General features: G+C 38.1%; 1 protein-coding gene across 1 annotated transcript in view; it reads left to right on the top strand.

The window, feature by feature from the left end:
* Positions 1–27565, top strand: part of DAB1 (DAB adaptor protein 1) — a 311043-nt gene that overhangs the window by 156473 nt on the left and 127005 nt on the right. Inside the window, exon 3 of the mRNA XM_050901289.1 lies at positions 6774–6886. The gene's annotated coding sequence lies outside the window, so the exon portion shown is untranslated. The remainder of the gene's footprint in view (positions 1–6773; positions 6887–27565) is intronic.

Genomic DNA, 27565 nt, shown 5'->3' with positions numbered 1-27565 from the left:
GGAGCTTGGAAAAATGAATCCAGCTTGATGAACTCTTACACTTGGGAGTGATTGAGAGCTTCTGAAGAAGGAATGCAGTACATGTCGTCACAGCACTTGGGCAGATTCAGATGCCTTGCCTTTTGTATTTGTTTTGCAGTTCTAATGCTACCAAACTACTCTGTGATGATTCAGATGTGACTTATTAGAGTTTTCATAGCAATTGGTATGTCATTAGCAAGAATATAGTAAATGTATCTTCTGCCACATAATACCAGTATTGACTGTTGACTTCAGGAGCATATAAAAGTACCTCCACCTCTATCTTTTGTATTCAGGAAAATCATGGTGTTTTTTAATGGCTATACATGTCTGAAGCATTTTGCTTAGGTAGATGAGTTTGGGATGTGCTGTTGGAATTTAGAGGGAGGAAGATATATGAATAAAAACAACATTACTCTTCTTGGGCCCTCACTAGAGAATTCAAGACATGCAAATACTAAGTCAGTGAGTGGAAATGTCATCCTTCAGAAACATGAAATGCAAGGACTATGATAGAAGCGTTGTGCACTTTAAGGTATCTGAGATACAAAGAAAGCTTGTAGTTCATGGAATTATATCTATGAGTCTTTTAATATACTCAGGTTGTTCTTTATCTCCTACAGAGCATAGCAGAATTTGTTTCCCTGGAGGTGTCTGAAGTAAGGGTAGAAAAATCCTACCTGATCTTTAATAATCCCTCTCACGCATGGTAATACTCCAGAATTGTACTATCATTGTATAATTTACACTTAAATCCTTTCATCTCTGTGCTCCCACCCTCGAAAAAATCCTTTAGTGTTATAGGGAGCCAGCGATGGCATACGTGAAATACCTTGGCCTTGTTGCCAGTTTAGACTCACCTGCTTAAACTGATTTATTGGGGGGGGGGAAGTTTCAGAGAGTAAGACTGAAAAATACATTTCTGCCATTATAGTTAATAGATTCAGGAAGTAATTTGCAGATCGGGAAACAATGGATCTCATATAATAAAAGCACTGCCTAGGTAGTTCATAAGGAAGATAAACTTGTATTGTTAAGCTTGCACATTTTACTCTTATTTGTAGGCCATATATTGCTCTCCTGTGCTTTCTGCCATTAAGCAGTAATGTTATTGCATTAGTAAAAAAGCACTGCTACTTTGACTGGCTTTCAAAAACACACACAAAATCAAATAATGTATTTTACTGAATTATGAAGAACTGTGTTATTTGTTTATAACCGCTCACTTAGTTATTGCTCTCCGTGCTCCATGTTACAATTTAATCACTGCTCTGCATCTCTTGAGTTCATGCAGGCTGGTGTGAGGCAGCGAAGGGACAAAGCAAAATGACTGGCAGTTAAGTGTTTCAATCAGTCAAGATACTGATTTATTTCTTTGAGGAGGAGTGTAAAGGAAATGAGAATGGCTGTTTTTTGTAACTGATGCACTGAATAGTCATCAGTTACACTGTGGAGGTCATACATAGAAGTTGAAATAGTTCTTGAGAGAGAAAAAAACACTGGAGTGTGTCTTGTCATCCACACTGCACACAATCTTTGTGAAGCTTGTGATGTTCAGCGTGTCCTAAAAAGGCAGCACAAAGGTTGAGTCTGGAATCCTTTCACTTACAGAGTTTTCATCACAAAAGAAGCTAGATGAAGAATTAAAACACAGGGTGTTAGAAATTCTTTGTTGTCTGTCTAGTTAGTGTATACAGCTGCGAAGTTTTAAACTGTATTCAGGATGTTGATACTGCAGAATGTTTAAACTGGAATGCCACTCGGCTAACAAATGAATCTTACCTCTTTGGAATAGGGCAGGTGGTATGAATATCTGTGAAAATGGATCCTTTTTGGCATACAAACTATAACTCAACTAGAGCAAAAATAGGAATAAAAACATTGGCAGAATATTATATCTCTGCTTTAAAAATGTTCATAGGTATGCGTGAGCTAGGAACAGATACATTAAAGTTTTCATTGCCCACTTTGATGCAATAGAAATCATGTAATTTTACATTTCTCTCCCCCACCCCAGCTGAACTTTGTCCATTTAGTAACAATTTTTTTTCTTCCTTACCTTGAAGTGCTGTTTTTAATCTGGGGAAAAAAAAAAAAATCTTTTTTACATAGTCAGAACAATAAATATTCTGTAGCAAACCTGACAGCATTAGATGGTATTTATAAGATATAGAAAATTCAGCCAAAGTTTTTTGCTAATGATGTATCATCGCTTCTTTTGCCCAATTCTGTATTCCATCTGAACTCATACAGATATAAAATCCAGAGGAAGCAAGCAGATAGTTTTGAAGGAAATTAGGTCTTTCTAAGACTTTAAACCTCCAGAGCCCACTGAAAATCTGTGCTCAACAATCATTGCTTTTACAGCAAGAAAGATACCTTACCTATCAAGAGATTGCTTTAGTGGGGCATTCCCTAGAAAGCCCACTGTAGCCTAGCCTACATTTCATGTTCTTTTTCTAACCTAAATCCTGAGGTTTTCAAACGGTTTCATAAAATGTAGGCACTAAAATTTGATGAAAATGTGGCTACATACAAAGAAATAGAACTACTTTAAGAGAAGCTTTCAGTGCTGACAGTAGAGAAACTTTTCACTGTCTCAGGGAAAACTGCATGGCTGAAACTGCAACTACAGAGAGAGAAAAGGTGACTTGCCTCTTGGTCAGAGGAGAAATTTCCAGGCTTGCTGCTAAATGCACTCTGGGGAATTGAAGGTACCTGCGTTATGAAATGATAAAAACAGCCCTTACTATCGCAGGGGCTGGATGGCAAAGGAGAAGCCCCACTTTTTAATGACACTGATTTCTGGATGTTTTATGCATGTTACATGTGCTGCATCCAGACGAATTAGTATTTCTTTTGATGACACCCATTAAGACACAGATTTTGAGACCTATTTTGTCTCTTTTGCAGGGAATGTGCAAGATACGGTGATAGATGTATGATCATGATAGTTTTGGAAGATGAAGGAGAAGAGAAAATGTGCTGTGGGCAGGAAACGAGCTACTTCAGCATTTCTTTTCCCTCCTGTCTTTTTTCTGAGCTAACAGTCCATTCAGTCTGAATACAGATCTGTTCTTAATGTGTTGAACTGCATTATTTAGCCCACCACTGCAAGCCAAATTGTTATCCCTGGAGATAAAATTGCTAAGTTGATTTAACGGAGCTTTGTTAATCTAGAATTTCGTTTATATCTTCTCTTGGATCCATCCATTGTAGGCTCTTTGTGTTTATTAAGTATGATTTTGACAAAAAGACACAAAACACACTAATAGCATCTATTTAGCTAGCTCCTCAATGCCTGAGAGAAAGCTGTTGAGGAGATTCTTGTCTTGTAAGAAGCAGTTAGAACTTGCTATTAAGTCCTGTAGTGCCTGTGTTCATACCACATTGATCCTTTAGAAGTGAGACACTGAAGAAGCAGATCTCTATTATGCTCCTTGGCTGTGAGTAATTACTGAGAAATATGGAAAAGAATACCTGAGCATTTTATTCGTAATCTACTTAGTGGCTGCATTCCTTACTCCTGCATGTTTTGAATACCATTTGCTAGAACGACCAGTTGAATACACAACCAACCGCTGGCTAAAAAGACCTGCAGCAGTTAAAAATACTGTGAGGTGTGCTTGCTGAGAGAGAGATCAAATAGTCCCCTGGAAGATTATGGATAAGGATTACATGAAAGGGAGAATTTGCAAGTCTGGAATGTGTTTTTCCTACAGTATCTATTTCCATTTTCTGTGAAATGACTTTCAGTATTTAGGTTATTTCACATTTTGTTATAATCTCTTGGATGTAGATCAGATTTGAGATTTACAGGCTGAAAACAAGTTGAGATGGTTCTTGATGTCTGGAATATTTGCAAGGTTTTAGCAGCTGATGTGGTGCAGATGAGTGAATAATACAAATAATAGCATTTATTATCTATATTGCCATCCCATTCCTCAGAACTGTGGAGGTGGATTGGGGCCCTCCTTCCCTTCAGTTTCCCCCAATGGTGCTAGGCACGGTATAAAAAAGAAAAAAAACCCAAATTATGTTTTAGAATGCTTGATAGTAGGGACAGTAGCAGTTTTCTGATGAGGAAATACCAGAATGATGGGACTCTGGTTATCAGCTAGTCAGTGGTGTCAGTACGCAGATAATGACATCTTTTAGCCCTTTCTTTCTCTTTCATTAGATCGCACCATAAAAGACATATTTGAGGTGAAATTTTAACAACAAAGAATTGGCTTTGGAGAACTGTGTGGCACTGCTTTAGGAGGGCAGCTTGGACAGCCCACCCCACCCCCCGAAGATGCCTGTTTGGCAGGAAAGCGTGATGCAGATAGAGAGGGTCAGAAATGGGATGAGTACAAGTTATTAGTGGTTTAAGAATATTACGTGTGCTAAAAATGGTAATCTCGGTATTCATTCTCCCACATCAAGGAGAGACATGATGGAAGAGGCCACTAAAAGGGTTTTTGCAGTAGCATTTTGGTTGGATTATGAATGGAGCAAGACTGAGATTTACAGACGAGAAGCTGTAGGAATTGACTTGTGAGACAATAGCTCACAGACAGGCTGTGTAGCTTTTAAACTAACTTGTGGATCAAGATGTTCATAATATTGTACTGAACCTGGTCACTCAGTACTGTCTCTAAAGAGGGAGGCGAAAAAAGTTTTCATAACTGCTATAACCTCTTAGGTTTCCTATCTTCTTCAAGCAGTGCATTCAGTAGACTTTTCCAGGTTGAATTTTGCATGATGCCTGATCTGCTGCAGCTGCACGTAAGCTCTGGCTACTGAGCAAAGTAACCATCTCATCTGACTTGAGTGAGACTTAACCATGGGCAATAAGTCTTTGTGTAACAGGTTTTTGTAGGATCAGGCTTCTGTTTGCAGGATTTGCTTGTGTATTTCTTAATGGAAAAAGTTCTGTATTACCTGTAAAATGTTTAGCATTTAAAGCTTTCTGCTTGCTAACAGTTTTCTAGTTTGTATTTGTTTTCCCATAAACATCTATTCTTTCCTAAATTATTCTGTCTCCTCCGAGCAATCTTCAGCTAAATATGAGGACAGATTTGCACCATTAGCAGTATGTTGTCTCGAAGCTGAGATTTGCGTTAAGGAAAATATGATTGTTGTGATGTAAGGACGAAAGGTGGTCTTGCCCATATTGCCATGTTTGTCTGTAATTTATGTATTTTTTATCCTGTTAGTTTCAAAGGATTTCTTTCTAGTCAGGAGTTAAATGGACCTATTCAGTGTTTACATTTATGCAAATGATTGTTGTGTCACTAGGGTTGCAACATTAAAAAAAAAGTGCCAGATATTTTACATGCCTTTGAGTATTAAAGTGATTACAATTACCTACATAAAAGGAGTTGCTTTATTAATTAATTAACTTGGAGAAAAAAGGCTAGTGACCCTCTGAAGGAATATCAATAACTGAAACATTAATTATGCAAATAAGAACTGTCTTTACTGTTCATTATTCATAGTTTAACATGAAAATTGCCTTCTAAAATAATGCTTCATTCATATATTTCAATAAATATCTAATCTGCTTGGGCTGTCACTTGGATCTAGATTTTGAGACAAAGACTCTGTAGTGACATTGATACAGACAGACTGCTCATTCCCTGTGGCACTTCGTTCAAGTCACCAATACCCAGTTCCTAATTGCTGGGCTGGTATTTTTTTTGAAGGCTTGTTCTCTGAGGCAGCAATCCCCTTTGTGAATGAGTTCTTGCAAAAATTTGTGTTCAGAGAGACAGAGTTACTACATTTCATAGGTGGGGAGGGGGAGGAAAGAAGCAGCAAAATATTTGAAGAGCTTTTGTGACTTTCTCGTGGTTTCAAAAGGGAGGCTGTAGCAGAGCTACAGAACCAGCCCAGCTCCATGTCCTGTTTGAGGCTTTTGAGTTGTGGGATTGACTTTTTCTTTGGCGAGTCAGTAGAGGTAGTACCAAGGCAAACAAATACCATACGGAAAACAAAGTTAGATTGTGTGTTTGATTGCTCTGAACTTACGCGCTCAGTCAACTTGCTGTTCCTTTTTGAAAATGTGACTATATGCTGCCTGTCAAGTGCTGCAGGTGATTTCATACAGATTGTGAGAATACTTTCCTTGTGAAGAGCTCTGCCTTTTTATTTTCTGAAGTTTCACAGAGTGTGTTAGCAAATTCTGATGAAGGATTCCTGGTGGGTTTTATTCCTTTTCATATCCCTAAAGACAACAGTCAAAGGTTTCCAAGGATACTTCTTGCTTAGGTGTCCTATAAGTATACCTACAAGAAGAGAGAGAGGAAGAGCTGTTTTTTCTTTTTCATCAGCTGAAAGGCTGTGCTGCAAATAATCTTGTTTCAGTTTTGAGTGTGCAGACAAAAAGTAGTAGCTACGCAGTCCCAGAAAATCTTTTACTCTCTACTCCCTGAAGAGTACCTGCTTATAAGCGTAAGACATTAAGGTTTCCTTTTTTTAATGCCCTAGAACTGGCTATGCCAATAGCAGAAAGGGCTGATGAAGAAATATGTCCCCCCCTTCCCTTGTACCGTGATGAATTGTGGAAGTCCTGATTGAAAATTCTAATCACAGCCTTGCAGTCCTTCAGATCACAACCCTTGACAGTTGATTCACTCCTTTTCATGCCTGCTGCCTCTGACTGCTTCTGGTGCCTCTTATGCATGAGTCTATCATTAGCACACAAAGCATGATGGATTGGTTGGGATACCTCTATCCTTAGAACCTGGGAAATGCTTCTTTTTCAGAATCAAAGAACCTGTGTGTGACATCATCATGAATGAGAGAAGAAGGTAATACAGTATTGGATGTGCCTGTTTGCTGCCACTGTTTAGAGAGAAAATGGTGCATTATGGGGAATGTAAGTATATGGCCTGTTTGTTTGGGTTTTTTACTCCTCGCTAGCAAACAACGCAGAAAATCATGGGTCTTAATGCATAAGCTGAGTCTGGCAAATGCATAGAAGTTGTAATACTTTTTGGAAATCAGAACTGTAAACACTTCCAAAATTCTACTTAAAGATCAGCCTGTTTATGAAATCTTTTAACTTTTAGTGTGATCTGATGACCAAAATGATTAGGAATAGTTGGTTTTGGTACTGACTGTGGACTCGATTCACTTTTGTGGATTCTCTTTTATGGACCCTTTTGACAGGAAACTTTTGCAAATGTTTGCATCTTGCAAATGCTTTTATTCATCTGTGTGACTTGGCATTTAATGTTTCAGTGAACAAGACAGTTAAGTTTTGGCTCCAGTGAAAGATTGATAGGAACAATTTTTGAATGTGGTATCAAAACAAAGTGAAAATATGTCATGTTCAAATACAGAGCTCTGATGCGTCATGTGGTCTTGTAATAAATGAAATAGCACTACAAACCTGACAGATTTGCAAGAAAACGTTTTTAAATTTATGATGATTAATTTTCAAGATGAACTGCAATAAAAAAAAGTGTTAGTAGATACTTAAGGTAAGGGGAAGCAGCTTTCTGAAGTGAAAACAAGCATGTAATAATAAGGCTGCCTTCACTTTGATATCATGCTTTCTAAAATTTGTGCAGTGAGTAAATTGATATTCTGGCTGCTGCAGCTGGCAATAACAGCTACTCATGCAAGTGTAACATCTCGTGGAAATTCCTCTTCCTGGATTTATACTGTTGCTTTGTACTGGTTGTCTCGGAAATAGGAGTAACACAAAGCAGAGCTGAAGATTTTCTACCAGGACTGGTGATTCTCTCTGAGCCATCAAAATAAAACAGCACTGAACCTAGTGAGAAAACAAAAGTAGCTCTGTAGTTCCTTGAAAGAAAACCAAACTTTTCTGAAACTCAACATGTTATTTCATCTTGAGCATCTGCCACTTGAAGATTGACTTTGTTTTGCATTAGGACAGTTAAATGCAAAGAATATTGTTTGGTAAGACATAAACTGATTTATTTTAACATTGTTAGGTAGTATTGGGCTAAAAACATGCCTTGATACCATTTATACTTAGCGAGAAGTCAGCCATACATGCCAAGTGCTTAAGTTTTATTTGTATTGATTTAGGTTTATTTCTAACGGTAGGGTTCCTTGCTTCACTTCTTTCCATTTCATTGTGTTTGCACAGATGCCTTGGCAATCAACAGGTGCAGAATAGCTTTATAGACCCATTAGTACTATGTAGTTGCTGGCAAACATGATTTAATGGAGTGAATGAAGGAACTATACACTGGGACAGATCCTGAATCCAGTGTAAATTGGTATAGCTCCGTTGCCCCAGCATAGCTGTTTTGAAGTTGTTTGTTCCATGCTGTTACAGATCAGAAACTACATTAAACTGAGTGATGATTTGCATGTTAACTCTTTCTTTGGTAGCATTTGGTTTAACCACCACTTGCTTTTTGAGTTACAAATTGCCTGTTGAAGACTGTCTTGGGTAGATATAGGCTTCTATCTATATACACACACACATATATAGACCATCTAGTCAATATAAAAAGTAATATATTGAAGCAGTGATGTTATTTTGCTACTTATTTGAGCATGTGTTTAGCAGTTTTTCCCCCCGCAAGGCCTCTTTGCTGTATCTAATGTCTCTCTTGTATCAATTCCTGCCAAATGCAAAAAGGTAAAATAGCGTGACTCCCTAGCAGTTCGCCTTACTTCTCCTTGATTTCAAGGAACTGCGTTGCTGTGAAAACTGGTATAACTTTTGCTCATGTCAGTTGGTCTGCTCTTTTAGTCAAATCTATAAAATGTGCATATATATGCACTGAACTGATGTTTCAGATGTTTGTTTTAAAACTAGGCACTGAAATATATATTTGTGCATCTAATTAAATGAAACTACTAGTGGTTCACGCTTTGGTGGGACCTGATTATACTTAATGTTTCTTTATGTTGCGTATCTTTTTAACAGCTGTGGCCGCGTTCCCGTGAGCAGCTCATTGCTGTCGAAAGGGCAAGCCTTACTCGTCTCTTACACATGCCACACTGTTGTTTGTTGGGTCTCTCTTGTTTAGCAGCTGGGAAGACATTTCTGTTAAAAGATACGAGAAACTTTTTGAAAGGGGATGTTAGGAAGGAAATGGGATGCATTGTGACTGAAGCGTGAGAAAGAAAGGAATGAGCTTTTACAGTGTGTTTGGACAGAGACCTAGCTTTGTCTTAGTGAGGCCAAAAGTGAGCTTTCAAGTTGGATGTGGGGGAAAAAAGCTTCAGAAAGGATATGAGCTGCACTTTTTTTCAGAACAGGAGTTCAACGGGAAAAAAATAAATCAGAAGTATCAACGTTGTGTTATTTTGAAACAGCCAAAATGCTTTTAAAAGGAGGTGTTATGGTTATCATTAGCACTATAAACATTTACATGGGAATATTTTACGTTGGTAAGAAGTTATGTGGGAAACGCCAACAATTGTCTGCCAACAGTTAATTTCAGGCACTCTGAGGACACTGGGCCTGCAGCATCTTCTCATATCTTACCTTCCTCATGTTCAGCAGTGCTCCCTCTTCTCTGTTAAAGAAACACACTTGGTGGTCCTAGAATTTTCCCTGGCACCCTTGGGACAGGGGGCATGTAGCTCAAAGGCAATCTTTTGTCTGTAGATTATAATTTACGTTCACTTGATAGTTAGTAGAAAAGAAAAATTCTAGAAGCCGTTTTGGTCAGAAATAATTTTGAGCTGGGTTACTGTCTGAAGACAGATCTGAATGCACTTGTCCATTTATATTATGTTTTTTCTGCCGAGATGCATGTCACGAACAAGGTCCCTGCTGGGGGACCCTGGTCTCTATCTTACTGTGCACACAGAAAAGAAAAAAACAAGGCCCATCTGAAGAGCTTAAGGATCCAAATACAAAATTAGTATAGTAAACAGGTGAAGAAAAAAAAAAAACCAAACCAGATGAAACGTATATGCAAGTGTACAGTATATTGTGCTTGCTGCCTTTAGTGCACTTCATAATGGCTTTCAGATGCAAGCACGTTGCTTTGGTCCTCAGTCCTTAATATCAGGAATCGTTTTTATCCACTAAGATCCCCAAAGAATAACCAAGATCATGCTGAAATTGCATGTTCTTTACCTCCAACTAATGCCAATATCTGTGCTGGAGGGGGAAAAAAAAAAAATCTGTTCTTTGCAGATGCTTGCAGCACTGTGTTTTATCAGTAACCATAGAAGGGGAATGCCTGTGTTTTGTGCTTGTCTAGAGTGCATGTCATTTTTCAGATGGAATCAATATTTTTAGGGAGAGTATCTTTCATTAGCACGTAGATATTTTCATGTGTTCAGTAGAGATCAGCATTAATGAGTTTCTCAGAATTAAAATACATATGGATTTCCAGAAGTTGAAATGTACTAGCTGAGACTTTCAAATGACCACAAGAAATTTAGCCATGCTGCTTCTGTCATTTATATGCTCTACTTTGAATGTCAGAATCCTGGTACCTAAAATGTGTCAGATTATGTTCTGTACATCACTTAACAACTGGGTAGCCTATACATTTACCGCTTACTATTTGCAAAGTGTTATACCGTCATCCTACATGGGCTTGTTTATAATGGGGCCATTTTCCGTTCCCATTGAATGCTTTGTCCCCGCTCTGGAATTGCCAGTAATCCATTGATGATTCACTTTCACCAAACCCTGAATTTTTCACAATCTTAGTTTGTTTTAGAAATAAGAATACTCTGGAAGACTGTCATGATCATGACTGATCAGTTATACTGTGGCATTTACATTTGGATAGAATTCAAAGTTTCTTAAGCATAAATATTCACAAACATATGATGTCTCATGTGAATGTGTTGTTTAGTGATTCTGATGTCTGTTAGCACCTGACATGAAGTGACCAGAAAAGTGTATTCATTCCTTTCAATAACAATTGGATTGTATCTCTTTTGCAGCTTCTGACAAGTTTAGCTCTCAAATAACCTGTAGTTGTTTACCATCTGAGCTGATAAAGCTTTGTAAGTTTTGGAAGTTAATTTGGAGAACATTTGAGTTGTACTTGCCACCAAAGGAGAAGTTCCATGGATAGTGGGCTGGATTATATTTAAGGGTGTAAAGCTTCATGATTTTTTTGTCTTAAGGATTTATATTGTCTGTAGTTACACACAAGATCTAATGGTCTAAAGGCATTAGCAAAGTAGGGTTTTTTTTTTTTTTAAATCTCTTTTCTCGGTTCTGTATTTTGTGTGTGTTAACTTAGATTTTCTGATATGTTTAAATCAATGAAATTTCATCTTAAGTATGAAACATTAATATATTCATGTTAAACATGTTTAATAAATAATTAACATTAAATAATTAACGTGTAATTGTTATTATATAAAATATATAATTATTATATAAATAATATTTAACATTAAATAATTAACGTGTAATTATTATTACATGGTTTATGTGTAGATGATTCTTACTGCAACTGGAGATTTTAAATGCAAAGTCATCAAATTTTAATGTCACTGAAACTAAGCTAGTCTGTGGATCTTGTGTGTGGTCTTGTAGTGATCCTGTGTGTGAAGGTTATCCTCTTGCCTCTGCCTGCCTGCTGACAGACAGTGATGCATTTGTGTTGGGTCTCATTGACTTGTCTGGAGTTTTGCATAATATTGGAATTGGCTTGAAGAAAGATTTGCAAGATTTTTTTTTTTAAATATCCTGTAAATATGTTTCACTAAATAGACAATGTGGATTCTGTTTTAAAATTTTAACAGCTTTCCTGATGTCCTTTGCTTGCAAATCTACTATGAAAGAGGCTTCTTACTTACAAAATAAGGTGATATTTATGATCACTGTAATGCAAGTATGTAACTTCTTAACACAAAATAGAAAATACTTGTAAAACTAGCTTGATACTTGAGATTATTATTCTGAATCCTATCAAGAAGTACCTAAATTATATCCACCTCAGTGACTAACATTTTGACATTTACAGATGGGCCTTTGACTTTATAGTTTGTCAGATGTGACCTGCATATCCTGGGCTATATCAAATCTGGAATCTGAAATATGAAGCTGGAATTCATCTGTGCATGGAAATATTTTTTTTTAATTTCACTATAAATACTTTTTATACCTTAAGATAGTTCCCATCTGTGATGTGTTACCACTATTGATACAGTTATTAGATTATTAGATTACATTAGAATTATTAGTTATTAGAGTATTAGAAATAATTTGAATTAAGGAGTGGTGGTGAGTTTTGGACCTTATGTAAAAACTCCTGAAGATAATGGAAAGACTCCCATTGAAGTTAGCTGACTTTCATCTCACTGTATGTTGTTTCTTCTGATACTTAAGGCTGCAGTTGTGCAGGCTAGTATGCATGAACCACATTGTAAGAATGAGGATTTGTCTAATATTCTGATATGTACTTTGACAAGATGAGCTGAATTCTTAGTGGAGATTTTAGTTTGCCCCTTAAATTGGAGAAATATTTTTCTTCTGAAGGCTGAGTGTAGAGTATTTCATCAGGTTTTCTATACGTTGAACTTTTCTAGTTGTCGATGGAGCAGCTCATAGACACCCTCTGTACTTGCTGAAAGGGAAATTTGTGTACTTGAAAGTTTTGTTGAAGAGACTTCGCATGTTCAGAAAGTTGACCATGTAAAGTCAGTGTACATGCCTAGTGGTAATTGCTGGGAAAATGAAAAGTGCCAAGAAAGCTAAATTTCCATCCTGCTCTGCCATTGTTTGGTGGGAGTTACTGAAATTTTTGCAATAGGTAATTCAATATTCTAGCTTCCTTTTTAATTTGTGTCTTGGCAAATGAAGGCAGACAGATCAGAAGAGACATTGTCAGATTACATGTGAAGCCAAGATTTGTACTTCCCCTAGGAAAATGTGGATTTCTATATAGCCCATTTTACAGTCTAATACCAGATTTGATTAAATATTAAAAATGTGATCCGTAATAAAAATAAGAAAAATGTATTGATATGTTCATCTTTTAAGCAATAATCAGTGTGGCTTGTCTTAAATGGTCTAGACTTCCATTTTAACATCTAGTGGCAAAGTGGAAAGGCTGTACAAATGTATGGTACTTTAATTAATGGGGGCAATATTAAGCTTTGAAAGTCCTCTGGAGCTTTTGTCTCTGTTGGAGCATTCTCTGTGCTGTGAATCTTCCCTAATAGTTAAAGCAAATGAACTAAAATAGCCTTTGGGCTATTTTGTTGCACTGTGTTGTTGGGGAAAAAATTAATCCTGTGCCATTTTGCATTTGCTGTCTCTGAATCAAACTGTGAAAGCTAATTTAAAAACTTTCACACTTGGCTTGAATGAGGACTGCCAGTGCTTGGAGAAAGTTAAATTGAACACAATTAGCTCGAAGCGGGCTAGCTTAGACATACCCATCAGCCTCAAAGTGCCCAGGCTTAATGACTGCTCTGATAAACTAACACAGAGGTTACAGAAAAGAATTTAAAGGCATTAAGTTGCTACTGAAAACTTACCCTGTGTAGACTAGATCTTTGAAACCAAAATAGTTTGTACACCAAGGGGTAGGGAGCCCTGTTGGCAGGGAGGTGGTGAGGCCCTGTGGAAAGTTAGATACAGCATATAGTGCTGCATCCGTGAAATGGAAACGAAGCAACTGATGAACCTGCTCTGAAATTTTAAAGCCATAAATGATGTAAGTATTTGTAAGTATAATACATTGTAATAGCAATAAATTACTATTTATGGTCTCTGAAATAGTTGGGTGTCATAGGTATTTAAAGAAGAGGCAGCTGGTACAGCTATGGTAGAAGTCCTGGAATGTTTTAGGGAATGATGGCTGTACCGGTGCTAGTGTTTTAGTTTGGAGAAATAATGTGGTTTTGAAGTTAATCTCTTAATTGTATCTGTTTATCAAGTGCTGCATCAACCTATAATGGGGACATGAGGTCCCAAACTTAATTGATAGAGTGAAATTCCATGCTTGGTGTGGGAGTTCAGAGTAGCTCTCAGACTGGATGTGAGCAGATCTCTCAGATGGCAGATGCTCTAGAGCTAGGGATTTTAGGAAAAGGACTGAAGAATGAAAAGGTGATGAACAGCTAAAGTTGTGAGAAGAGTTATCTGCAATGACATTAGCTGCTACTCTAAGTATAATGCCTCTTCTCTTGGAAGATGGGACGTTTGTCAATCACAGTGGACTGTGGCTGTTGGGAAATGTGTTTGGAGCTCATTTAAAACCTTTCTTTTTTTTTTCCTTCCTTCTGTTTTCTTGGAGAAGACTACCTGCAGAGTTTTATCTTCAGGTGCTGAGTGAGGTCTCAGCTCAAGTTATTCTATGAAGATTGTAGTATATGACCACTGATTTTCCTAGTGGAGAGAGACCCTGATGGTAAATTGAAAAGACTTGAGTCTGTAAATTAACATTTTACATGTCATCCATTCTTACGTGAGCAACACAAATTGTGCAGACAACAGCAACATTTTTAGTTAATGAACCCAGCCATAAGCACTGTTCACATTTAACATATTTACAGGGGGTAGCATCCAGTCAAAAACTTCCATTAATTCTTTTTACATGAATATTGTGTGCATGAGTGCATACATTTATGTGTGGATTTGTATATATGTGTGTACACTATTACTGTCTGCAGTGTTAAAGCATATATATAATAATTCAAAAAGAACCACTGAAGAAGTTTCATTATGCACGTAAATATATTCAGCAGAAGACTTAAAATAACTCTTTAATGGAAAAAAAGGAAAAATTATGCCATTTGACATGAGGAATCTATTTTGAACTGTAGTATATGCACAGTCTGTTTTCTGCCTTTCCTTTCTTGAAATTGTTGCCTGAAATATTGTGGTGGCAAGCAAAGGCTTTGCTTTAAGTTTAATTTTAAATTTAATTTGCCTGAAGCTGTCAGGATATTTTTAAATAGACAGTAAAATTGGAACTTCGTAATATTTGGCACTCAATTTCAGGATACAACTTAGGACTCCTAAGTAAAATAAGATGAAATTACACACGTTAATGATGATTTTAAAATGTTTTCAAGACTATGTAAATGTAATTTCTGCCTTGATTTGGTTAGTTATATGGGCAGCAGAGGGGAGGGTTTGTAACAGTTAGATATAAAGCTCTGAATTAACTTTTTCCATCTGTTAATCCAAATGTTTTTTAATGGATAAAAATAGAATCAAATTACTTTACGTAAAAAATCTGGGCGTTACTTACGGAGCTTCAGACAGAATTATTCTTCCAATAGTATTCTGAATATTCTTGTAGTTTGGTCTTGAATAGACTGACAGACGGTTACTTTGCTGCTGAAAGGCTAGGCATCCTCACTTGTGTTTGCTTATGATCTGGTGACATCAATTGTTCTTCAGTTATACTTCAGTCCTGATAGGAATGCTAAGTCTTGCTGGAAAAAAATAGTTTAAAGGCTTTTATTAATATGAAGTATTTGCATTGAGAAGGTGTTCAACCTGTTAATACATTTGTTACCAATATAACCGTCTCTTAAGTAGCGGCCAGCTGTGAAGATTTTTGTGAAGGTCAGTGTAGATCTGTCTCAGTTACTCTCCTCGCAATGTTTCCGAGCCGTTCAGCTCCGATGAGGAGCCGTCTCTGGCCTCGTGGTGCTGACTCCAGCGGAGGTTCAGTCCCTGCGGCTGGACCCAGGCGGCAGAATCGATACGCTTGCTTCTGCTCTTATCAGAGCTGTAGCATTATAGCAGAGTAAAGCATAAATCACAACAGGACATCTCTACTGTGGGTCTCAAGGCATGTGTTCCTTTCAAAGTCATCAATCTGGAGAAAATAAAAGGAAAATAAAACCTCGTCCAGAACATAGACATATATCCTTTCCTGTCTGTGTGAACCAGAGGCTGTATTGCGGTGTTCTGAACTTGCCCTCATGACCCCTCTATCATCATCTTGGGCAGTTACAAGATTTTGAGCTAGCTTCCTACGGGAAACTAAACTGGCAAACAATCTTGCCTTCTTCAGCCAGGCTGTTTCTCAATGTATCCTGGTGCTGAATGTGCACAGCAGCAGAATTTTATTCCCAGTTGATTAGTTTGGTCAGGTCAGCCCTGTTGATTGACTTACCGGAGCTTGTAGAACCAGTACGCTGCCGTCCTGCTTTCTTGTCGGTGCTGTACATGAAACTAGCTGGTTAGGAGTGACCATGGTACTTTGTTGTGCTTTTGTGGTGGTACTTTATCTACCACCACCTGTCTTCAGTGTTGTATAATTTATGGAGAGAAACCGAGAAGATGAGAGATGAGCTTGTTTTCTTGGCTGAATGTCACATTTCCTAAGGAAAGTCTTTGGCTCAAAGATGGACTACTGTGTCTTTATGTGGTTGGTTGGTTGGTTTGTTTTATTAAATAAAGTAGTGCATTGCTTATAATAGAAGCCCTCTGTGAGCATTCAGGGCCTCAAGACTGTGTTTTGTCTTTCCAAGCACTTTTGATACTGCTTTGACACAGACAGACCTGAAAGTCACAGTTACAACTGGACCTCCTGTTTTTCTTTCCTATCCTTCTCTGCCAAAGTCTTGTTTGAGAGAGAGTCACTTCTGCCAGACTCTTATCACGTATTGCTAAAGTAACTTTCGCAGCAGTACGTGCTGAAAGAATGCAGCTTGCAAGCTGAATTCAAGAAGACACCGCAATATGGTTGTGGTACACCTGTGTTGCCTCTTTTTCCTGTATGTTATTACACACATACATAAAAATGTAAATTACTATTACAGAGCCAAGCACATCAGTAAAGAAATGCTAAATTTTACATTGTCCAGATGGAAGATAACTGAATGCAAAGTTGTGTATGCAGTCATGTAGTAACTTTGCTTTCCACCTAAAGTCTTAGTACAAAAGAACAGATCTGTGCTGGAGGATCAAAATCAGGATTGCACGATAAGGGCAGTCACTGTCTGTAGGAAACTTTGTTGCTTAGTGAGCAAGGTAAGAGGAGGAAGGGATGATCTCATGCCTCAGGGCAGCAGGACGACGTCTTGGAGATTGAACTGTATGTATCATTGCTTTTGCTATGTGGCATGCAAGACGTCAGCTCCAGTAGATATACTTTGGTTTGGTAAAGTTATAAGGAGCTAAAAAGAGAATTCATAAGGGGAAACGTCAGGCAGCTTTAACAACACATGATGTTACCAAACACCATTATAATTGAACCAAAATAGGTTGTCAGTAACAAAAATAGCAAAATCTCTACAAAAATGACCAAAAAGACTAATAAAATTCTTGTAAGAAACATTAGTTTTGACTCAAATTTTATTGTGGTGTTTTGGGCTACTGTAATGTGCATTTCTTTGAATGGATTACCTGAGTTAATGCATTAAATATCATGAATTGTAGCTACTACATAGTCACATGTAGCTTCTGTGTACCTGTGAACTAGAAGTATAAAGTGTTTTCTGCGACTGTGGTTGGAAATAAATCCAGAAAACTCTTATAAACATAGTTTGCAAAGGAAGCAATATTTTTAGACAGCGTACCGAACTTTTCGTTGCTGATCTGATACCATGTCAATAGTCTTTTTTTGGTGTTTTTTCTTAATTGACTTTATTGCTAGGCACTATTCTGTACTGTTACTATTACCAATGTAATAATCAGTAATCTGCCCTTCTCACTGTGTTTTTGGGAAAAATACATCTCCAGACGGAACCCAGTATACATGTTTTTAAAAAAAAAACCACCTCTATGCTCTTACTAAAATTAAATAATATGAGGTATTTTGGGCTTTTTAAAATCTAAGTAGGATGAAGAATTCACTGCAGATGATACTGTGGAAAGGCTTTGCAAGAGGAGGGCAATCAAGTAGGGATAATTAGAGTTACTATTTAAATATGCAGAAAGCAAAAAGCTTATCTGGAAAAGCAGAGTGAAGTTATAGCAGCGTAAGACTAATGTAAGAATGATTTGCAAGCAATAAAATCACATCTCCCTGACTTTGTAAGTACAAAATAATAAGCAATATTTAATAATGGAAACTGTAATAGTCTGGGTTATAAACCCAATGGTATGTGATTTTACCATTAGATCTTACCTGAAGGGGATGGATTGGCTTAACACTGGTAGAGTTGAGCTATGTGAGGATTACAAGTATTTGGAATGTGTGTGCAGAAAGGGACGAGAGTAATTGCTCAAGATAATCTCCTAGCAGTTAACTCAGAATAATGATGTGAAGTTGGCGGGACCTCTGTTCTCGGGTTTTACTTCTTCCTCCGAATCAGTCTGAATGTATGAATGCCTCTGAAGGAAGGAGATGTGACTCATACTGCTGGCGTGATTTAAAAAGGTTTGATGAAGAACAGAAGAATGCGCTGTTAAGAACAAATCCTCCTTGGCAGAGAAATGGGTAGGATGGTCTTCAATTCTTAATCATCTCTGATTTTTGTAACTCTGTCATTATTTTCATTAATTAACTGGAGTGGGTAACACAAACATCACACTTCTTCCAAAACTAATATTATTGCTGCCTGCTATTTAGTCTGTGGAACTGAAAAAACCCAAACAAACCAAAATGTTAAAGTGACACATAGGCAGGAACTTCATTGAACGTGTATTTATCTGAATGGCTTTAATTGGACATCATCTACAGTCTCACCATATTGTACTGAGAGCCTGTCTTATTTCACAAGCTGGGCAAGGCCGAATGCTGGGCATCATGAGGAAGCTCCCAAGGAGGTGCTGGAAATGGTGTAACTCAGGAGCTGGCGTTCTTCCCTGGGGCTTAGCTAGAGGGCACATGGTTGCCAAGTGTGCCCAGCTCAAAGGAGAAATAGAGCCAAGGGCCTGACCACTGGTAGTCATTTGAGTTCCCATGGCCCTTTCACAAGGGCATGGGTGCTTAACTCAATGGTCCTGGCTGCCTTCCAAGTGGAATAATTAAATTCTGCATTCCTAAATTCCCTCTCATTTTAATTGGATTACGTATTCTTCACCTTTTGGCTTAAAACTCGGCTGGCTAAACAACTGTTTTTCATTATAGCAGAGTCTTTATTTCAGATTAGGTTATATTATCCCTGAATATAATGTACCTTGTTTTAAGTGTACCAGGTGTTTCAGGAGAGCAGTGTACAAGGTAGATCAACATTTTACTTATATTTTTAATTGATTTTCTTTGCTGTACTGAAGTACAGTCATTTGATGGTTATTCCTGATTGCTCTCTCAACTTACAGGCCTTGTTGAGACTGTATAACCAAAGACAGTTTATAAAAATATTTTAGATCTTCACTGCATCCAGGAAACCCTCTGTTTGCCTGTGTGTGCAACTTTACTCTCATTTGTGCAGGCAGTGAAATCTAGGGCATCACTGGAAGTTTAGTCTTCAGCATGTATTCAAATGTTCACCTGATCATTGAGATTCCTTAGTACTTTGCAGAAACAAGCTTGTAAACAAGGGAATCTGTGCTACATCTCCTCTAAAATGTGGCTTGGTTTCTAGTGTGCCAGTAACTTCTGTTCAGGTAGTGGAACCTAAATAATTGATTTTTCAGTGTGTGCTGTTGCACAGCATTTTAAAACCCAGGCTGCATTGTTGATGCATACTGTGATTCTGCAGAAATTTTAATTAATGAATGGGGATATCCAAAAGATGTATGAAGTAATGAGAGTGAATACATGGTTTAAATCTGAGAAGTTAATTCATGGACAGTACAAATCTTTGATATGGATAAAATTCAGATTAGTTCACTTAACGGTTCACCTGGCCCTAATGATACCTAAATTTAGAACTTGTGAGCACCACTGGCCTGTAATCAGAATATGTTTTGCCCTGCATAAAATGGAATTATATTAGTCAATTCACATTAGCCAAGTCTGAATTCTGTGTCTGGTTGGATTTAGTTGCACTCTGCTGATGACAGAACTCCATTTGGCTTTTTGTTTGACCTGGATATGTGCATCTTTCTTAGTGCTGTCAATCTTTTCTTATGTTGCTCAGTGTACTCCTGTTACTGAAAATCCAAGATCCATAGCCCTTTATTAAATTATAGAGTACATTTCTTGTACCTGTAATATTTACCTTTGAGCATTAGGACTTTTTTCCCTAGAAAATAACCTGGTACAGGATTTTGAGGGAGTTTGTTACTCTAACCTCTCTGAAAACTCTTGAAAGAAAAAAAAAGGGGGGGGAACAAGAAGACATCCAGGCATATCTTTGTGGGAAAGTCTTTAAAAAACAAAAAAAAGGTAGTAGTACTGAACACATCTGTTGTGTTTTTAATTAAGGAGGATATTTCTTGTAAGTAATTGCACAGAAGTCTTTTAAAAAAGGAGGATCCCACCTGTGTTACGGACTATAAATGTGCTTTCTATAGCATTCTGTCCCCTTTCTTTGTATGAATTCTAGAAGACTGCTCTAAACTGACACAAAGCCTTTTCGTTGTGGACTTGATTTTGTTGGTATGCAAAGAGGGAGGGTAAAACCAGCATTCTGTCTTTCATCCTTCTGGATGAGGATTAATCATGACCACAGCTGCAGAATCATGCAGGTCTTAGCTGCTGGGCTTGGAGAGGGGGAAGGGACAGGCAGTAGGGAGAGCAAAGGACATAGGCTGACTTTACTGCCACATGCCCCTTCTACCCCCGAGGCACTGTGTTTAACGGAGGAGTTGCAAGAAGCAGATTCTCAGAAATTGTTTTCCTTCCGTTGACTTAGTGGATCCCCTTGTATTTCAATTTATGCTTGCTATCTGCTAGAAGCATTCCTTGACTTCATGTGAACTGTCCCTTACTACAGGATACAGCACAGTACTATCTTCACTATATGAGAGCAGTTCATATTAAATAAAGGCACAGATTTGCTGTTGCCCCAGCTTACCTTTTTTTTTTTACTAATTAATTTTTGATGCGTCTTATGTTTTTTTCCTTTAATCATAAGGAGTGCATTCAATTTACCAGTAAGACACACACACGCACACACAGAGTTTTTGCATGGCTTACTTGTTTTCTTGATGATGCATTAGGCGATGGATGCCGAAATGCTGCTGGCTCGAAGGTACACAGATTTAGACCAGTGACTTTTACTATGTCTCTGTAGAGAGCCCCTAAATGCCTTGCAGGTCAACTGTTTTTGAAATGGATAAAAGTGTGCTAATTCCTTCAAGGTAAATCGGAAGGATTATGACATCTAGGAAGAAGAAACTGCCAGACAGCTCATGAGCAATATAACTAGGACTGACCCAATAGCATCTCTAAAGCTTCCAATAAAATTGCCTGAGGAGTCTGCCAAGAAGCCAGATGCTGCTGCTGGAAAAATACCTTCTGTAGCTTGGCATTTGTCCTGTAATTGCTTCCCAGAGAGAATAAACTGTAGCATGACAGTAGAAGGTGAATGATTCCTCACTGCATGCTACTTGGGTGATTTTTAAAAATGTTTAGAAAATAAGGATGGTTTTGTGATGCGTTACCACTCGTGCAGGTCCGTATACTTGTTTAGCTACTTGAGAGTTCCCCATCTGAATAATCAAGAGCATCTTTTTTTTTTTTCTGACATTTTAGCCTGGCAGTGGCTTGATTTTTCTTTTTCTAAGTAATTCCTTTTACAGAGTCCCTAACCTGATCACTTAGGCTTTGATTCTGTAAGTGTGTGATGTGTTCACATAGACCTCTCCGGTTGCATGGTTATAGCAGAGTGGAGACCGGGTGTGTTTCCCTGTATGGATGTTTCTCTGTATCGAATTATGATACAGAGAACAACACCTGGCCCATGCAGTTTCAAGGGTTAGATTGTCGGGTGTGGGTTTTTTTCCCCTTTAGTATATTTTCCAGCTGTGGGAAGAGTGCTGTCTTTTGTTATTTAGAAACACTGCTGAATCTTACCCAGGAACAGAAAATGCGTAGAGCCTGACTTCTTATGGGAGGTGCTTCCACCCTTTTTAAGTGGCTAACATTCTTACTGATATAAAGCAGAGGCATTTGTGGAGCAGTGTATAACATAATCAGACTGGTTTGAAATTTCTCCAGTAAAATCTAGCAGCCATTCTCAAATACTACTGTTTGGTATCGTTCAGAAGTCTGCCTACTGTTCGTCTTAGCAGTTGTGTGGAATTACCTTAATGAGTGACATTGCTGGTTTGAAGACTGGAGTATTTAAATGGAATTGTCAAAAGTATTTCTGTAGCTAAAACTCATTTACTAGACTATTTAAAATATTGATATTTGTCGGTTGTGGAACAACAATGTAAAAATTATTTTTGCTTGTATGTGTAAATTCGTACTTATAGTCCCAGAAACCTTTTTGCTTTTTCCCCTTTGCTCTGCTAGTCAATGAACTTTGGTAGAAGTCTGGTGGTTGGGTTTGGTGTAATAAATCAAAAGTCCGTTTACAGTGAGGTGAAGTCCTCTGATTAGTTTTCCTAATACTTAATTGTCAGGGAACAAGGGCTGAGTGTTGAAAAATAGCAGTGAATAAAGATCCTGGCACAGGGTTTTTTTGTTGTTGTTGACATTAGGAAAGTTTGCTTTGCTGTAATGTCAGGAAGCATTCAGAAAATTGAAGGGCATGATGTATAGGTTAACTCATGTGACTGAGCAAATCTCAAAGGGACCTGAAAAAGTTGGTGCAAAATTCACGTCTGTTAAGGCCAGTATAAAGCATCACTTCAAGCTCTACTTCAGATTTCAAAGTATAGCTTAAGTTGGATCTTGTGTAGGTATTGTGCTGTATTTTACTTAAAATGAATGAGAGGGTGAGTCCCAGTTCAGTCTCACTTGCAATATTAAGAAAGTCATCTTGAAATTAAAAAAAAAAAGAGCTGAATTAAGATATTTCTGTAAAGGACAAGAGATTAATAAGTTGCCTTCAACTTACCGGTGCCACTTAAAAACATTCTGAGCTGTCCAGGATGTGAGACATTTAATTCCATAACCTTTTCTTCCAATTAGAAGGCACAGATTCTGATTGTGAGGAATTTGCATTTAAATATAAAACATGGTGTCTCTGACATTGCTTTTATCTTCTCCCTGGTGATGCTCCTGACTACGTACTTCTCCCTTTCCTTCAGCGTGATGATTGCACCACCACGCTTTAGTAATCATTTAACAGGTCTAATTACAGAATACTGTGATCCCAACTGTGTACTTTGTCCTTTTTCCCTTCTTAGTCTTCACTCTGTTTCTTTGGTGTCGAGACGATCGCAAAAGAGCCGTTCTTCTGCTTTGCAAAAATAAATTCCAAAGACTCTGCTTTGGTAATGTACAGATTTGCATTTTCTTGTTGCTTTAGAGTTAATGACATTGAATTTTAGACATATAGGGGTTGGTTGGTCTGGTGGTGTTTACATCAGTCACGCCGGCATAACTTCACTGACACTAATGCAGATACACCAGCATAAAATTGGTGTAACTCCAACTCCATTAAATCAATGGAGTTACGCCAATATAAGTCAAATGTAACGCTATTGATTTTGTGCTGGTGTGACTTTATTGACTTTAATGGAGGTAAGGCAGTTTTGTGCTAGTGGAACTCAGATCGCAGTCGGGCTGTGCCTGGGCAGTATTTGTAGCAGTTGGGAGTTTTGTTTCTTGTTTGTCCTTAGACAGCGTTATCAGAAATTCTTTTTCTTTTCCGCTTCAGGGTCAGCAATGTAGTCATCTGGGTATAGTAAAGTCTTGGAGTAACGCAATTCATATAGGAAAAGCATTTAGGTAATTCAGTTTCACTGTGAGCACAGGGAATCTCTAGTCCAATCTGAACGACTTCTGTGTTGTCTGGTAACATAGCAGCCTCTCAGTATCAGAGGAATGATGCGAAGTTTTTAAGCCTGTTCCATTCAGTGGCAGTGGTCTTTTTTATGTAATACCCTGCCAAAGCTTACAAATAGCGCTTTGAGTGGAGTTTTGCATCTCGGAGCAGAAAAATATGCTTAAAGGAACAATGTGCGTTGTATTTATACCCCCAGCACACAGGGGGTTTGTTACTCATTTTCAGCTCCCTGGACTGGAGCTGCGTTCCCTGCTACGCAGGCAGAGGAGAAGCAAACACAAGCCTGTGTATTGCTGCCTTCCCGGGGTCTGGTGGGAGAGTGCAGGGAAGTCTGTGCGTGCTTAGCCTTTTCCAGGACTGACTTGTTTCGTTCAAGGCTGCAAATGCACTTGTCCAGCAGACTTGCGCGCTTTCTTATGGAATTGAAGGCATACAGTGCTGCCACGGCTGTTTTTAATAACTGTCATTTCCATTTTGATTTCCAGCCTTTAATTTTCTGTGGCAATAGATTTGGGGTTTGATTCTGTTCCTTCTAGCCTTGCAAGACTCCTGAAAGCAATGCTACTCACACTGCCTGATGATGCTCCCAGGTATATACCTAGCTCAAAGAAGAGGAAGGTGTTCACAAAACCTGTGGAAGGGATGTTAAATGTTATTTCACAGAGTTGAAGCTGATACCTGATTATTGGAAATCAGACTGAGACTAACTGGAGGGAACACAGCAGCACTGGAATTATGCAGCACTAGCTCTGGCCAGCAATAGAGCAGAACGGGGGAGAGCAGCAAGTCCTGGCTTCTCCATGCTGGGTGGTTTTTTTGTTTTTGTTTTTTTTTTGTTTTTTTTTAAAAAAAGGCTTTACACTGTGATTATAGAAATTCTTTTAAGAGGATGAATTTCATGTTGAAAGCACGGAAGGAAAAAATAGAAATATTTTTCTATTGGTCTTTAGCAACTGGCTCAAATCTAGCAGTTTTTCTTAAAAGTATCTGAATATCCTTCCTCAGAGAAACTATGAACCGACATCACGTAGTTTTTCCTGAATGCAAAATAGCATTCTTTGGAAGTATATTTCAAAAATTTTGTTACAGTGAGGTCGATGTGTTCTGTTTTGCCTTTGTTTCCAGAATGCTGTCCTCTATAATATAAAATAGAAACTGTAATATGAAAATGAAATGTTAGTAATTTCCCATTAAAAATATTGATGAAATCAATTCATTCCTGTGAAAAGCGTCTCTTTAATCCAGTCAGCATTTTCTAGTGAGTAGAAAATTCACAGCACTTCTGGTGAATAATTGGTGAGGTGGAGTGTAGTATTCACCACTACATGGAGTGATTTCCAGGAGGAATTTTAGTAATTATTCCTGCTGTCATTGGAATACTAATAAACATCTTTCTTTGGAAATATTTTATAGGTCAATTTTTTGGCAAGATGCTCTTCTAGTGGTAAATCAGCTTCAATGGTGCTATTTACACCATCTGAGGAACTGGGTAGCATGCCTGAAAGATGCCCTAGAGATAGAATAATGAAGCATGTTGTAAACCACAATAAATTTAATAAAATGTGTTATTGGCCTTAGTTACATGTAGGTTTTTTAAAAACAAGCTTCTTGTTTTCGGGAGAAGTATTTTATAAATACAACTAAACAAATAGCAACTGCGTACAATGGGAAATTAAATGTTATGGTTTGAGTAGTAAGTATTTTCTGATGTCAGAAGAATTAAAAAGGGTGTATCAGGAAGTATTGGTCTGGTATCTCACTATAGACATAGTACAGACAGCATAATAAAGCACATAAATCTCCTTTCATCTTTATATATAGAAAACTAGAGGTGGAGGTGAGTACTTGCTTATTTTAGAGCAAACAAAACTAAGTATGAAATATGGAGGCGGTTGTAAGTCTTTGCAAGCTGTGTAATTTAGGGAGGTAGTAGGAGGAAGCAGTAGGGTGCTGGGTTTCAGAGGAGCATTTGCAGTTTGCAGGGGGGGATTTGAGGAGCTAAACTGGGCACTTGGCTTTCTGCATGTCTGCTGAGGGAATGAATTTTTGTGTAGGATCTCAGTTTGTGCACGTGAGCAATAAGCTTCCTTTCACCTTTACAGGCTACAGAAATACCAGTAAAGAAATAGCAGGAAAAAGCAGTGATTGACATGCCATGCCATGACAGAGAGTCATTTGACTTTGTCACTAGAAACAGTTTATTATGCTGTTCTGTGGGCAAATGACAAAACTAGAGAAGAGGGGCTGGGCACATGTCACAGTCTAACGGAGATTGTTTTCTTTTGCAGGCTAGCCAGAATTTTAATGCATGAGCTGGCTTATTAGATTTTGCTGCTAAACACGTTGTTATAGAATTTGCTTTAATGAAGTACCTACAGACATCTTCTCCTGTTTGCTCTTCTTTTCCTCCTCATTTTCTCCTCTGTGTCAGTATCTTAAGCTCCCTCTCTTACCTTGTCTTCCTCGTTTTCTGGTTCTTACTTGTAGGCCTTATTAACTGAAATATATCAGTGGGTTTTGGACCAGTCCCTTGGGTTTCAGTTTGGAATTAGTGGAGTGCCTTCTCTAAAAGATTAATACTCTGATACCAAGTAGCTTCCTGCAGGATGTTCGCAAGCCCTGACCATTAGGGAAATAAGCTGATGAGTACAAAATGTTGTGAGCAGCTCCAAAGGGTTTCATGGCCTTCTCTCTCTGGAGGGTGTAAAGGGTACTGGTGGCCAGGATGGGTTTTTTCACTGTCTGTTCATGTGCGGTCCCACGGAAGTTCTCTGTGTTAGGCTTCGTGGTCAGATGAGAAGTTGATGAGTAACGTTTTTCTCCCTGGATAGCAGTCCTTCGCACTTGAACTGTTTTCAGTTTTCCAGGATCACAGCACTTTTAAAATAATTTTGTCACTTATATTTTGCCCTTTAATACGTTTGGGCTTTGTTTAACACTTGCAAAATCATGGGCGTCAATGTTCCCTTACAGATGATTATATTGGGTGCTTTGGAGGAAAGGAAATGAATTACAAGACTTCAGAGGTATAAAAGCAAGAGCTAAGGATGGTAGCATGGTTTTTGTTTTGGCAAACTAGCGCTTGGGAGGTACCATCCTCTTGACAAATCCCACTTTGGGGCTGTGGAGAACTTAAATACCTAGGGAATGCCAGGGCTTAGTTACAAATCCTTTCTGAAACTGCTTTTCCTTTACATAAGCAGATGGAAACTGGTTTCAGGGGAGGCAACTTCTTAAGTTTTGAAGCCCTGAAGAAAATTAATTAAATTCATGTATTTTAAAGCCAGAGGGGAAGTATTATGATTGTCTTGTCTGACCTCCTTCATAACTCTAGCCAGGGGAAGTTGCCTAATAACCCCTTCATGAGCTTGCTCAAGCGTGGTTGAAAAGACAAATGATTTGACAGAAATTGTTGTTTTACAAATGCGTGGGGGAGGCGGGTGGAGCACGTGACTAATTTCCCTGTGCATAAAAGGTCCAACCTGTGTTAATCCTAACTGCAAAGTGAATTTACAAAAATATTTCTTCACTAAGGCTTTAGGTTTTATGCCGGCGTAGGAGTAATACAGAATGCAGTCTTAAGACTTCTCTTGGAATTAAAAGCCAGTTAATTCCAGAATGTGCTGATTGTGTTCCTGCTGTAGCCACTTAATAAGGGAACAGAAAATGTCAGTATTTTGTTAAAACGAAGAGCTCTGAATCCTCTTTAGGAAAAGCTGAGGCATGCACATAACATTATAATAGCTGGAACAGTAACAAGGCACACAAGAAGATCGTTAGAGCGGATACGTGTAAGATGATGGATTTTTTTTTTTTTTTTTTTTTTTTTTAAATGCAGCTAACAAAATTTTGTCTTTAGAGCAGGGAGAGAAATGTGGCA

The sequence above is a fragment of the Gymnogyps californianus genome, chromosome 8 (genome assembly GCF_018139145.2).
Source record: "Gymnogyps californianus isolate 813 chromosome 8, ASM1813914v2, whole genome shotgun sequence".
Taxonomy (NCBI): Eukaryota; Metazoa; Chordata; class Aves; order Accipitriformes; family Cathartidae; genus Gymnogyps; species Gymnogyps californianus.
Note: the sequence above shows the minus strand (reverse complement) of the source record. Positions and strands in the feature narration are given on the sequence as shown.